Genomic DNA, 10,510 nt, shown 5'->3' with positions numbered 1-10,510 from the left:
CAACGTTGACATCAGCAAACCGCTCACCCACACGACGCCTTACACACTGTCTGCCATCTGCCCTGTACAGTGAACACCGGTATTCATCCGTGAAGAGAACACCTCTCCAAAGTGCCAGACGCCATCGAATGTGAGCATTTGCCCACTCAAGTCGGTTACGACGACGAACTGCAGTCAGGTCGAGACCCCAATGAGGACGACGAGCATGCAGATGAGCTTCCCTGAGGCGGTTTCTGAAAGTTTGTGCAGAAATTCTTTGGTTATGCAAACCGATTGTTGCAGCAGCTGTCCGGGTGGCTGGTCTCAGACGATCTTGGAGGTGAAGATGCTGAATGTGGAGGTCCTGGGCTGGCGTGGTTACATGTGGTCTTATGGTAGAGAAATGAACATGCAATTCACAGGCAACAGCTCTGGTGGACATTCCTGCAGTCAGCATGCCAATAGGGGTTATGCGGAGTGCCCAGCGTTCGAACCGGACCGAGCACACCCGGCCACACCGAGACCTCGGACGGGAACGGGAAGGGATGCCGCAGGTCAATAATACATAATTGAAGGTTGACCAGCATAAACACACAGGACATCGTAGTAATTATACTGTTGGTACTATAACCCCATCGCTAAAATGCAGTCTTCATTTGATTGTTTTAATCGTCTGCGAGCAAAAACAAAAGTCTAAACTAACTGTTTACTGATAGTTACCTAAAGCTATATCAGGTGCCATTAGCAAAAGGTACATATACTACATGGCCTACCTTCATAATTATGAATAAATGAGGAGACGTAAAACTTAAATCCCTTGCCTAGCAGAGTACTCTGGGCTCTGGAACGTCCGTTTGACAATACGGTGTCCATCGGAAATTGATATCAGGGGCAGCTCCTGTAAACACCGGCTTTAGAAGGTCGCCATTACTACGCTGTGTTTACCTCAGTAGCTGATGGCCGGAAGTAGTTAAGCCCGTAGAACCCGGAAGAATGTTGCCTATTGCACGCTCCCTCAAAACGTGCAACATCTGTGGCATTGTGCTGTGTGATAAAACTGCACATTTTAGAGTGGCCTTTTATTGTGGCCAGCCTAAGGCACACCTGTGCAATAATCATGCTGTCTAATCAACATCTTGATATGCCATACCTGTGAGGTGGATGGATTATCTTGGCAAAGGAGAAGTGCTCACTAACACAGATTTAGACAGATTTGTGAACAATATTTGAGAGAAATAGGCCTTTTGTGTACATAAAAAAAATCTTAGATCTTTGAGTTCAGCTCATGAAAAATGGGGCAAAAACAAAAGTGTTGCGTTTATAATTTTGTTCAGTGTAACTTTCTGATGACCATTAAAACGCATCATCACAGTCTGTGAAAAGGGTCTGGACCTTTATAAGAAAACAGCCAAGCGACCGAACCGACATAAAAGTTATAATAGATAAATCAAATGTACTATTTGTTACATGATTCCCAATTATTTCCATTATTTCATGATTTCTATATAGTATTTGTACAGACTTTACATTTTTATTTCAATGTTGTAATTAGCAATTTGTTTAATTTTACATGACACCATAATTAGTTTCTTAAGGGCCAAGAACATTTTTTTTAATGGCACAGCAGACAGCATTTAAAAAAAAAAAAAAAGTTATCTCCATCTCCTGCGCTGCTTCAAGCCGTAATAGCTGCAAATAAATGAACAGCTTAAACTAACTTAGGCTTAGACTGTGACTGTGTGTAAGACTCCCAATAAAATGAGTAGGTAATTATTCTATATAGAATAAATCTCTCAATGACTAAAACTGACAGTGCCTATATTATGATAGACTACACAAAATTATAATTTTATTTTCAACTTTATTTTTAAATCATTATTATTATATTATTAACTGTCCCTGGTTCATTAGCTACTCTTGTAAGAAAGTAGAAAACAATCCTGGATCCCAAGGTGTAAATGCCCTCCGAAACGGGATCTGATTGGTTGAATGGAATGTTGTTCCAGGATCAACAAAGATGTTGATCCAGGAACATGTTGAAATCATGTTCAGTAGATTAGTATCTCTTCAAGTCCGTGTAAGGCAATATTAGGTGTACTTTATTTTAAAACGTGATGGAGCATTGGAGCGAAATGTGTACGAGGCATAGTATTTTGCGTTTGCAAAAATTTTGCCACAGTTACGTTTTTCGAATGAGCCTGGGCTGGAAAAAATGTGTTATTAACCACCCAGCCAACTGCCAAGTAAATAAAATAAGTCATTGTTAAGCTAAATTTGAAATTGAAAAAATAAAAAAGATATATATTCATCATTGTTAAATGGAAGAAAAAAGGAAGCTGATTGGCCATTGAAACTGCACATGGCACATAGAACCAGGTGTGTGAGATTACCAGCATGCAGAGAGATCTTTGTTAGCAGTGGATGTGCTTCTTCTACCCAAGTTGGTGTTTTTGATGGTTATAAAACCAAAGGAGAAAGACTGTTAACCTGCACGGTTGTGACGATGGAGTAAACTACATGCTGAGTTTGTTCAAATACTGCAGGGAAAAGCCACAATGTGTTCATCAAATTTGAGATGCTACTGGTAGGACAAAGACTCGTTTTCTTTAGTGACTACAGATGTTTTGCATGTTTGGAAGTTGTTTGTTGATGCTAGCAGTTTTAGCATATAACATGCTAACTGGCCATGTGCACTAAGAACGTTTGATTTTACATTGCTGTTAAGTTGCTATGTAAACTGTGAGTATTTTAACAATGTTGTTTGTACTTTAAATATCCTTGAATGTACATTGATCTCAAATCTGTGTGTAGTGACTCATATTTGTATATTTTTCCTGTATAGGTTATTAAGCTAACCATCTGAAATAATCATTGAAAACAAGTACAAGAAGATCAAGTCATTGCTTAAAGATTTTCAATAAATTGCTAAGATGATAAAGAATCAGATGTTTTGAGTTATTCCATGCACCCTCTGAAGTGGATTGAAGCCTTTTTTCAAGTTTGGGCAGACACAGGGAAAGAAACCCTGATAACTTCACAGTCATCAAAATCTTAAAAATAAAAAATAAGCAGTATTCTCTGATCTAAAACACTGAGGGCATGTCCGCTATCGCACGAAAGCTGCCACCTCACTCAATCGTCATATACCGCTACAACAAGTCTGTTACCGCTCATATCATATACCGCTCTTCCAGCATCAGGACTCTGGTTCAGCTCTTCCAGCATCAGGACTCTGGTTCAGCTCCTCTAGCATCAGGATACTGGTTTAGCTCCTTCAGCATCAGGACTCTGGTTTCAGCTCCTCCAGCATCAGGACTCGGGTTTCAGCTCCTCCAGCAGAGTCCTGGTTACAATCCTGCTCAGCCTATGTGAATAATTAAAACCAATTGTCTACATTTATCCTGATAGTAAAATGCAATGAACAAAGAGTCATTCAGAGAGGTGTGTTGGGATTGGCCACCTGTGCAGTGTAATCAGGGATGATGCTCAATGTCCTATAAGCTGGGACGGTCATCCGCTGCTCTAAGACACCATCTAATCAACTGACGGCAGTCTGTTACATAGAACACAGTACTTGACTTCAATAACACAATAACTTCTCGCTCTGGCCACGATTTCTGTCTCCTCTTTGTGAACAACTGAACGTTTGCTATCTCTTGCCTGCAGACAGGTGACTAGAGAAGCGCAGTCTGCGAACCCTCCATGTGCTTCTGAAAGGTAAAGAACCGCACAGGAGGTTATAGAGCGTCACACCCAGAGACCAAACAGTAGCTGGTCCCCCACGATAACTGTTGGAATGAAACCACTCAGGAGGGGTGTATGAAAGAGTGCCTGAGAGACCCAAGAAGAGGACGAAATCAGCTGAAAAGGTTCCGGTCAAAAACAAAGACCACTATATGTTTATCACAGACATATACGCGTATAAGAACATCCACTTGAAAACGATTTGTACTTCGAGTCCTTCAGCAGGGGTGCTTCTCAATATCCCTCCTCGTTTCAGCTCCTATGACCCGGAAACCGATTGAGCTCAGCCATCTTGAAGGACATCTCAATTCTCGAATTGCACCGCGAGGAGACAAGGATCGAGGAGTGAGGAGGCTTCCAGAGGAGTCATGAGCGAGGAAGCACAGGTGTATCCTATGCGGAAGTGTTTTATCGACTAAACGTGATGCACGTATAAATTCTCCTCCCCCTTCACATCGGTCACAATCATTTTAATTTATACCTTACCTTTGCTGTTTATATAAACCACACATATCACATTTTTCAACAGGGTATCTTGCTTTATTATCATTTATTATGAATTTCTTAAATAACCAAACTTCAACAACATAGGGGCAGATCCTTTGAGCGCTGCTGATGACGCTATGAAGTGACGCTTGAGTGATTAGTATTCCAATATATAAAAACTGCTTTCATTCACTTCCTCCGTCCTCATTTTTTTTCCTTGTAGCCTTCCCTTGCATCCTACAGAGGGAGGAGCAGAGACGCGAGGAAAGGAAGCGAGGAAAGGTAACGAGGATGCACAAAGAAGCACCCCACCCTGTGTGTCTACAGCCAAAGTCCAGCAGCTTGATATTGTGTGAATCGGTGCAAATGAGCAGGTTTCGTGGCTTGACGTCCTGGTGGAAAACCCCGCGGCTCTCGCAGTGTTTGAGAGCGTTGATGAGCTGCACCAGCATTTTCTTGGCCTGGCTCTCATCCAAACTGCCATTCCCCTCACAGAATCTGTGCAGATCTGGGCCTTCCAGGATCATGACGTAGCGGCCGGGATAGTCAAACCAGTCCACGAGCTGCAGGACATTGGGGCAGGCAGGAGCTGAATTGACCCAGGTCATCAATGACACCTCCCTGACCATCCTGCAGTGGCAGAAGAGGACATAATATTCTTTAATTATCATTGGAGGGCTAAATGCGGATGCAAACCAATAAGACCTCAAACAGCCACAACAAATTCAAGAAAACTTACAACTTCCATCTCCTCGTGCTCCTCGTCTTTAGAGACATACTTGATAGCAACCTGCAGTCAGATAAACAACAGTAAATGACACCTGCTAATTTTGACAATAACCTCATGTCCTGTATAGATTACGGGCTATGCCACAGTGTCATGAATAAGGGCTGTTGAATAAATGTATTACTGGCAATCCATCAGAGCTGTGGGTGCCAGCATACACCAAGCCAAATCCCCCTTGACTCAGCAATGGGCCCTGTACTCTTCTGCAACATATGATAAGAAATGTCTTCAAGTGAAAACATGTTACTAAAATTCTAAAAGAATGTTACTTTAGATCAATCAGTGAATTTACATTTTCATTTGGAAAACATGTTTTAAGAATAAGCCTGACCTTCACGAGAGCGTTTGGCAGGTCTCTCGTATGAAGTACTGGGATCTTTATCTTCCGAGCTGGGCCGCTTTCTGCTTTCTTCTGAGTCGACGCAGAAGGCTGAGGAGCGATATAGCCAGACACCTTTTGACTCCATGGATGGGTTGGTTGTGATAGTGTTTTCTGAATTTGATCACCAAAGCCCAACCTCAAAAACTCCAGACCAGCCATCTGGGTTGAAGCAGCACTGGATCCGGAGCAGCCTGAGGCTGAAAGACAATTTATTTCACACAGTTTTACATTGTTCTTGTTATTTTTTAACACCATTATTATAACACAGGAATGTTGAGTGCTTGATTCTGATTGGGCATTTTAAAGGTCCCGTTCTTCGTGATCCCATGTTTCAAACTTTAGTTAGTGTGTAATGTTGCTGTTAGAGTATAAATAATATCTGTAAAATTATAAAGCTCAAAGTTCAATGCCAAGCGAGATATTTTATTTAACAGAAGTCGCCTACATCGAATGGCCCGTTTGGACTACATCCCTCTACTTCCTTCTTTAATGATGTCAGTAGAACAGTTTTTTGACTAACCTCCGCCCACAGGAATGCTCCCTCAACTCTACCGAAAATCGTTTATGTACTTGCGCACTTCTTATAACTTACTGTGTTTACTCAGCTCTTAAGGTGATTTTCTGAGGTAAAACTCACGCTTCATCTTTTGTGTGATGTTCAATAAACTTTAATAAACTCATCAGTATATGTTTGATCATCATTCACACAGCAGACTTGTAGGCTATTAATAAATAATGGATACATACGAGCAGATGACAAATACATTATAATAACCGTAATTAAACTACTAAACTATACCTGTTTCATCTCTATACAGCACTCTGACTCAGTAGGCATTTTTGTCCGACTCGAAATGAACACCGTTACTGAGAGTTTCTGATATTGTCATCATTCCGTGAGATGAAATTGTCCTGACAAACTGAGCACGAGCTCATGAAGCTCCGCCCCCTGGGTCGTCCAGCAGCAGCTTATTTGCATTTAAAGGGCACACACTAAAACAGCGCGTTTTTCTGAGACCCAAAAAATGACAATTTAAACATGCTGTAAAAAATGATCTATTGGGTATTTTGAGCTGAAACTTCACATACACACTCTGGGGACATCAGAGACTTAATTTACATCTTGTGAAAAGGGGCATAATACGGGACCTTTAAGATAGTTCCAGGTCTGTCAACCGCAATACAGTTCCCTATCATTTCGCCAAATTATTTCAGTTATTTCAAAGGTCCTTACAGCCTACAACCAAGAAAACAATTATGACAAACAATAGTATAAAAAAAACAAACAATTTGCATGTTCTTCCAATGAAATTACATTTTATCATATTTGGGAAGCTGTCACACTCTTTCTCGTACAAAGATGGAAACGTACACAATTGTAAAGCTACATGACAATGACATTTCTCAGTAGCAAAATGATAACGTTGCTGTTCTTGAAGCAGTTAAACTTAAAGCTTCGATATAGGCAGAGAGGCAGCTGTTGAACACTGTTGAGACGCACAGACTCAATCCATATTTCACTTTATAATGATTTTTTTTTTAAAGAAAAGGCATGCAGTTTTTTCATATCCAATGAGTAGCCTACAATGTTTGTTTAGCAGGGAAAATCTGAGATTAAGTCAAGTCGTCAAGTCATCTTCATTTATACAGCGCTTTTAACAATGTAGATTGTTTCAAAGCAGCTTTACAGAGATAAACGTATAATTTATGGTAACAGAGATTGTTTTAGCTTTATAGCGGTTCTTTAATAAAGTTATTTTCCAGCTAAGGTTAGTTATGATTGATTCGCTTCCGTCGCAACAATCATTTGTTATTAAATTAAGGGCCGCTAAGACGACACAATTCTCTCTACATAGACTTTAAACGCGAACCTGTGAGAAACGCTGATGGCGTTCACATGCGCATTAAGAATTGGTTCTATAGTTATGTGCGTTTGAATATATGTGTGCAGGTTTGTAATTCCCTAAAAACCAAGCCTAAACAAAGTACTGGTGTTTCCTTATAATTTTTGATACAGAATTTTATTTTATTTTATCAATTCGGGGAAGGTACGCGAATTGAGTTTCCCGACAACGCTTTATCTGTAGAGTGGTAAAGGGATCCTCCATAGGGAGAGACTAGTTGGCACTTCAGCACTGCGTTGTCATCGAGTCAAATTGGTTAACTTGCACACATTTGTTTGTTAGTTTAAATCAAACATTCTAACATCATACCATGACATCAATTGTGTATGTATGTATACGTATGTATGTATGTCTCTTCCGGAGCCGTGTGTGTTTGTGTATGTATGTATGTCTCTTCCTGAGCCGTGCGTGTTTGTGTATGTATGTATGTATGTATGTATGTATGCCGTGTGTGTGTGTGTGTGTGTGTGTGTGTGTGTGTATGTCTCTTCCTGAGCTGTGTGTGTGTATGAATCCCAAGCTGTTGAGATGAATAAACACCATGTCTGCGTCTCTGATCGCTTGCTCTTTCAACGAGGCGCATATCAGATAATCGTCTATGTACGAGAATATTCTTATCCCTTTGTTTCTCAACGGAAAAAGTGCTGCTTCTACACATTTGCTGAAAACTCTTGGCGCTAAAGACAGACCAAATGGCATGGTTTGAAACTCGTAAGCAGTGCCTCGGAATGCAAACCTGAGATATTTCCTGTGAGACGGGTACACATCTATGTGAAAATACGCGTCTGACGGATTGATCGACAAAGTGTCTTGTGTGCAGAGCATATGAGCGGAGTGGAGCGGTGAGAATCTCAGCTCATCGCTCACAAACTGTTCACCCCTCCACTCCCCCGCTCAAAGCTACATCAGGCCGCTCCGCTCATTACCTCTCAGTGCTCAACGCAGTTTGCTTCGCGCTCCACTCAAATCGCCCCCCGCTCGCTCCAAAAAAGGAAAACAATCTACATGTATATCACTTTTAGTTTACACCACAGCCTTACCTCCTAAAGAACTAATGATCAACAACAACAACATTTTTCAAATAGAAATGTTTTATTTCAAATTACAAATTAAGCCTATGTAAGAAGGAATATAGCCTACACAAAAAGTCCTGTAAAATTAAACGAATAAATGGGCCTAATAATATAAAGAAAAATTATATAAACAAAAATATAAAAAAATATACATAAACGTTTTAAAAGTAAATGAACTATTAGGCCAAAATTCTTTTAGCCTAACTGAACTTTTGCGCAGCGCGCAGGATTAAAATTAAAATTGGCTTGTTTGAATATTTCGCTATATTTAATTTACACTTTGTTACAAGTTACCGTATTCAATTTGCTAACCTTTTGCTTTCTTCCCTAGCGTGTTCACGTAGCATACTTTCATGTTTTCGAGAGATGTGTCTTTTTAGATTCCAAAATGAATCTTTACTGACTGAAATGATGTCTCCACATTCGTTTTCTTGTACCACATTATCATTGTTAGTTAGTTTTATATTAATAGTACACCTGTATTTACCTGACTTCTCATTTTCCTTTTTGAAGTAGCCTACTTTCTGAACTCCATTATTGAGCCGAGTTTTTACTGAAAATAGTCTACTGTTGCTCACTGTGCTAGACGGATTCTGGGTCAGGCTTGACTGAGCATGCTTCAGACTCGTGGTGTGAGCGGAGCAAAATTGGAGCGGGAAACCAACGCTCCGTCCTTTTAAAAATGCTCTGCTCTGCGCTCTGGCCAAGATCCGCCTGCTCCCGCTCCACTCCGCTCACATGCTCTGCTTGTGTGTCAACATTTTGAATGAACACTTCCGTAGGTGCTTGTTTAACACACGGAGATCTAAAATTGGGCTCAGAGATGTGCTCCCTTTCTTTGGAATCACAAAGTAATGAGAGTAAAAACCCTGACAGCTCACTTCCTTTGGCACCACTCTGATGGCTCGTTTGTCTAAAAGAGTGTCTATCTCGGCCGTCAGGACGCGAGCTGATTCTCCCTCGGCCACTGAGACTATCATACCATTGAATCTGGGTGGTTTCATGGCAAACTGAAGTCTGTACCCCCGTAAAATTGTGTTTACAACCCACGGATGAGCTGCGCACAGAGCCGTTGCAATGGGGTAGGCAAGGTAGGCAGCTGCCTAGGGCCCCCAGCTGAAGGGGGCCCCCGATGGCCGCATGGTCGTTTAGGTTGTGTATCTGCCCTCGTCAAACAGTATCAACCATTGTAAACAAACCACCACAGTGAGACAGCGCTATCACTCTCCAGTACTACCAGAGAATGTCTAATAGGAAGAGAATTGGCACTCTCTGCTTACTTCCGGTTTCTGGACTGGCTGCAGTAACACGTCTCTGTCCATGCGGGGGCGCTCGCAGGCGAGTGCAGAATGAATGGAGGTCTATGGCGAAAAACCCTCAAAATCCACTTTTCTCAGGATATAATTTTTTCTCTAGTAATTTGAATGTTGTATTCGAAAGGAGATGCAAAGAAATTACACATTGCTGGGTGTTAGATTTTTTAGAGTCACTTATTTGTTTAAAAAGTCTTTTAAAATGTCAATGACGTCAGCAGAATGCTAGCGTGTTATGGGCAACAACAACTCAACCTGTAAGAAATCGAAAAGAAATAAGTACTCGTTCATTCAACTTGCGACCTATAACCTATGTTGAACTTGCAAAACCTACAATAAAATCTGAGATGTCTCAACGGCAATCGGGTGAAAGAGACACATTTAGCCGTCTAGCCCCATAGACTCCCATTCAGTCTGCACTCGCTCGCGATCACCCCCAGTGGAATTCTAATGGAACTGCAACCAAGATCGATACAATGGGGCTAATAGGAAGTGCCAAGGCTCTCCGTAGACGGGCTCTGGTACTACTCCGTGAGAGGGGCCCCCCAAACTAGAGGGATTCCCCCTATGCAACGACAAACACTATGAGTGCCCTAATCACTGTAATGTTGAAGTGACATCCACCGTCGCACCCCTACCATCCGGTCCCCCACTAGCTGTTAGTGGAAGAGAAACTGTCGTTCCCACACTCAGCGCTACGCGGGCATTTAAATTTAAAAATGTCATCATGAAGCGCTCATACCCTTCAGGATTTTCCAAAAGACAGAGAAAGAAAGAAGAAGAGGAAAAACGCCAAAGACACAGCGGTAAGTAAACCATTATTATCTCCAAATACAACTGTC

This window comes from Scardinius erythrophthalmus, assembly GCF_964197995.2.
Source record: "Scardinius erythrophthalmus genome assembly, chromosome: 16".
Lineage (NCBI taxonomy): Eukaryota > Metazoa > Chordata > Actinopteri > Cypriniformes > Leuciscidae > Scardinius > Scardinius erythrophthalmus.
This window is presented reverse-complemented; position numbering follows the sequence as displayed.